This window comes from Schistocerca serialis, unplaced genomic scaffold (genome assembly GCF_023864345.2).
Source record: "Schistocerca serialis cubense isolate TAMUIC-IGC-003099 unplaced genomic scaffold, iqSchSeri2.2 HiC_scaffold_1058, whole genome shotgun sequence".
NCBI lineage: Eukaryota > Metazoa > Arthropoda > Insecta > Orthoptera > Acrididae > Schistocerca > Schistocerca serialis.
In genome coordinates, this window is record NW_026047248.1 from 55001 (window position 1) to 60000 (window position 5000).

Genomic DNA, 5000 nt, shown 5'->3' on the forward strand with positions numbered 1-5000 from the left:
CGGTGTCCGGGCCTGGTGAGGTTTCCCGTGTTGAGTCAAATTAAGCCGCAGGCTCCACTCCTGGTGGTGCCCTTCCGTCAATTCCTTTAAGTTTCAGCTTTGCAACCATACTTCCCCCGGAACCCAAAAGCTTTGGTTTCCCGGAGGCTGCCCGCCGAGTGATCGGAGGAACTGCGGCGGATCGCTGGCTGGCATCGTTTATGGTTAGAACTAGGGCGGTATCTGATCGCCTTCGAACCTCTAACTTTCGTTCTTGATTAATGAAAACATACTTGGCAAATGCTTTCGCTTCTGTTCGTCTTGCGACGATCCAAGAATTTCACCTCTAACGTCGCAATACGAATGCCCCCGCCTGTCCCTATTAATCATTACCTCGGGTTCCGAAAACCAACAAAATAGAACCGAGGTCCTATTCCATTATTCCATGCACACAGTATTCAGGCGGGCTTGCCTGCTTTAAGCACTCTAATTTGTTCAAAGTAAACGTGCCAGCCCACCGAGACACTCACTCAAGAGCACCCTGGTAGGATTGCAACGGGGTCCGCCTCGGGACGCACGAGCACGCACGAGGCGCGTCGCACGCCTTCAGCTCGCCCCACCGGCAGGACGTCCCACGATACATGCCAGTTAAACACCGACGGGCGGTGAACCAACAGCGTGGGACACAAATCCAACTACGAGCTTTTTAACCGCAACAACTTTAATATACGCTATTGGAGCTGGAATTACCGCGGCTGCTGGCACCAGACTTGCCCTCCAATAGATACTCGTTAAAGGATTTAAAGTGTACTCATTCCGATTACGGGGCCTCGGATGAGTCCCGTATCGTTATTTTTCGTCACTACCTCCCCGTGCCGGGAGTGGGTAATTTGCGCGCCTGCTGCCTTCCTTGGATGTGGTAGCCGTTTCTCAGGCTCCCTCTCCGGAATCGAACCCTGATTCCCCGTTACCCGTTACAACCATGGTAGGCGCAGAACCTACCATCGACAGTTGATAAGGCAGACAATTGAAAGATGCGTCGCCGGTACGAGGACCGTGCGATCAGCCCAAAGTTATTCAGAGTCACCAAGGCAAACGGACCGGACGAGCCGACCGATTGGTTTTGATCTAATAAAAGCGTCCCTTCCATCTCTGGTCGGGACTCTGTTTGCATGTATTAGCTCTAGAATTACCACAGTTATCCAAGTAACGTGGGTACGATCTAAGGAACCATAACTGATTTAATGAGCCATTCGCGGTTTCACCTTAATGCGGCTTGTACTGAGACATGCATGGCTTAATCTTTGAGACAAGCATATGACTACTGGCAGGATCAACCAGGGAGCTGCGTCAACTAGAGCTGAGCAGCCGGCCGCCCGGGAGTGTGTCCCGGGGGCCCGCGCGAACACGCAAGCGTCCGCTCAATTATTCTGCAAACAGGAGGAGGCTGAGCTCCCCTGCACCATACACCTCGAAACCCTCTCAGGTCCCGGCGGCGCGCAGCGCCGTCCTAAGTACTTGGTCGGGTTCGAGAGAGGCGCAATCGCCCGGGGTTTGGCGAGTAGACGCTTTAGGTGCGACCACCCGTGCTCCCAACTGAGCTTGCCGCTGCCGACAGAGGCCCGGGAGCGTGCTGTCGTGGCATTGCCGGCGGGAGACAACACGCGCCACCTACGGTGACCGGCAGCTCCAACGCCAGCGCCACAGAAGGACAAAAGCCCCACTTGGGTGCCGAAGCGAACTCTCCCAGCACAGCGCACGCGCCAACACGTCCGCACAGCTGCGATACAAACCACCTGCGAGAACCGCAGAGGCGACCGAGCAGCAGACGGCGTCGCGGCGCCGAGCGCCGGGCGGCGGCGCATCCTCAGCGCACACAGTCCTCAATCGGACCAGCACACTGCAGATGTCCACCGCGCTTCGCACCGGGCCCGCGAGGACCTACTTTGGCCGCACGGCGCCGCGTGCAGGGTGCGCCGGCGCGCAGCTGCGCCGCCTGCCGCCTCCGTCGGCCGGCGCGCCTGCCACTGGCCGCCCCCACCAGCCGGCTGTAGCGCGTGCGCCCACGCACCGCGCGGCCAGCACGCCGGGAGGCCCCCCCTCACCGGCCGGGGACGGTCCCACCCAGCCACCGCCGCGTATCGCTTCACACCCAGATGCCATTCACGTTCGTGGGCATGGTGGGTATCGCTGGAACAACCGGTTGGTAGCTCAACCGATCGTCGCCATCACTGATTCACCTCTAGCGAGAACAACCGCACCACAACGGTTTACCAGTTGTTCATTTGCGTAACGTCACCAGCAAACGTAGGCGTCCATCGCCATTTGCAAATTCAACGATTGTTGCATGCCTGTGTCAGGTGTCACGACACACTATGTCTGCCCACATACACGCAACAACATGTGCACGCTTCGCGAACACGTGGAAGGTGGCCCCCGTACGTATGCGATGTCCATTGCGCGAACGACTGTCAACCGGCCTCTGTCGCATGTCGCAGATGTGGAACGCAGTGCACCATGCTATCACGGTGTGTGAGAAGAGACGACTACGTCTGACAACACGCGCCACTACATCAACAGACGGCTCATGCTGATCGCCATCCAGGGCATACCACACTGCAATCCAGCTCTTATAGGGAGACGACACGTAGCTGAGTGCACAACATTTGGACCGCATGGTTCGCCGTTGTTGGCGCAGTCGTTGTACGGTCACATGTACCACGATGTATCATTCAGTACATGAGGACCAATGTGCAGTACAGTGTGTGATTTGGACGTACAACATCAGCGGACAGTTGACACAGGCCGTACCACAGCGTAGGCTAAGTGCTTCGCCATGCGAATGCCAATGAACAACTGCAAATGCCAATGAACAACTGCAAAGGGCATTGAGCATGTACGTCCTGCTGCCATCCACATTACAGTGTATAGCTGCAAGGTGTTTAACATGAAGCGATACACTGGGGACCGGGCAGTGCGAGTAGCAAACTATATTGCGGGGGTTGCAGTTAGGCAACACTACACTAATTTAACGCGTCGTATGACAATTACAGAGCAGGTTAAGGCCCAACGTGTGTTGGGTTAAGGCCCAACGTGTGTTGGGTTAAGGCCCAACGTGTGTTGGGTTAAGGCCCAACGTGTGTTGGGTTAAGGCCCAACGTGTGTTGGGTTAAGGCCCAACGTGTGTTGGGTTAAGGCCCAACGTGTGTTGGGTTAAGGCCCAACGTGTGTTGGGTTAAGGCCCAACGTGTGTTGGGTTAAGGCCCAACGTGTGTTGGGTTAAGGCCCAACGTGTGTTGGGTTAAGGCCCAACGTGTGTTGGGTTAAGGCCCAACGTGTGTTGGGTTAAGGCCCAACGTGTGTTGGGTTAAGGCCCAACGTGTGTTGGGTTAAGGCCCAACGTGTGTTGGGTTAAGGCCCAACGTGTGTTGGGTTAAGGCCCAACGTGTGTTGGGTTAAGGCCCAACATAGGTTGGGTTAAGGCCCAACATAGGTTGGGTTAAGGCCCAACATAGGTTGGGTTAAGGCGCAACATAGGTTGGGTTAAGGCGCAACATAGGTTGGGTTAAGGCGCAACATAGGTTGGGTTAAGGCGCAACATAGGTTGGGTTAAGGCGCAACATAGGTTGGGTTAAGGCGCAACATAGGTTGGGTTAAGGCGCAACATAGGTTGGGTTAAGGCGCAACATAGGTTAGGTTAAGGCGCAACATAGGTTAGGTTAAGGCGCAACATAGGTTAGGTTAAGGCGCAACATAGGTTAGGTTAAGGCGCAACATAGGTTAGGTTAAGGCGCAACATAGGTTAGGTTAAGGCGCAACATAGGTTAGGTTAAGGCGCAACATAGGTTAGGTTAAGGCGCAACATAGGTTAGGTTAAGGCGCAACATAGGTTAGGTTAAGGCGCAACATAGGTTAGGTTAAGGCGCAACATAGGTTAGGTTAAGGCGCAACATAGGTTAGGTTAAGGCGCAACATAGGTTAGGTTAAGGCGCAACATAGGTTAGGTTAAGGCGCAACATAGGTTAGGTTAAGGCGCAACATAGGTTAGGTTAAGGCGCAACATAGGTTAGGTTAAGGCGCAACATAGGTTAGGTTAAGGCGCAACATAGGTTAGGTTAAGGCGCAACATAGGTTAGGTTAAGGCGCAACATAGGTTAGGTTAAGGCGCAACATAGGTTAGGTTAAGGCGCAACATAGGTTAGGTTAAGGCGCAACATAGGTTAGGTTGAGGCACAATATAGGTTAGGTTGAGGTACCGTATAGGTTAGGTTAAGGTACAGTATAGTTTAGGTTAAGGTACAGTATAGTTTAGGTTAAGGTACAGTATAGTTTAGGTTAAGGTACAGTATAGTTTAGGTTAAGGTACAGTATAGTTTAGGTTAAGGTACAGTATAGTTTAGGTTAAGGTACAGTATAGTTTAGGTTAAGGTACACATTGTTGTATGGAAAGGTGTAATGGGGGGGGGGGGGGGGGGCGGCCGGTCGGTTTGTTGATTGTGATTATAGTAAGTGGATGCCTGCGGCATCATCTGATTTGCCACGTCAGGATGCACCTTTGGCTCATGACAGGCGGCGCTCCGATTCCATGCTTGTGGCAGACCTGTGTCTTTCATTCCTGCCATTGTTTGTGTGCTGTGAGAGGAGGCAGTATTGTGATGTTGGGTGCACCCCTGTGTAGGACATGTGTGGGTGTTGGTGGCTTAGCTGAGCAATGGTGGTTGTCGGGGGGGTGGGATATTCCGTTTTCTGAGTGGACCTCCCAGTCTGGTTATGACAGTGTGGATTGTCTCATGTGGCGGAGAGGATGCACTGGGTGTTGTTCCATGCTGGTGCTTACATATTGTCTGTGTGCGTGTTACAGGCGGAGAGTAGTGCGTGATAAGAGTGTGTGGCTGCCGTGTGGTTGTGATTGTGAGCAGAGTCTTTCAGCATGTATACGGACAGTTGTATATATTATCTGTATTCTGATGGGTCTATGTATTACTAATCAGCGCCGTGTATACGTTTAATCCGGTTCCAGT

The 5000-nt window shown here is 53.4% G+C and overlaps 1 non-coding gene across 1 annotated transcript in view; it reads right to left on the bottom strand.

The window, feature by feature from the left end:
* LOC126430768 (small subunit ribosomal RNA) overlaps positions 1–1323 on the bottom strand; it is a 1910-nt gene extending 587 nt beyond the window's left edge. Inside the window, exon 1 of the ribosomal RNA XR_007577298.1 lies at positions 1–1323. This exon is cut by the window's left edge and continues 587 nt beyond it. This is a non-coding gene — a ribosomal RNA (small subunit ribosomal RNA).
* Between the last annotated feature and the right edge of the window lie 3677 nt (positions 1324–5000).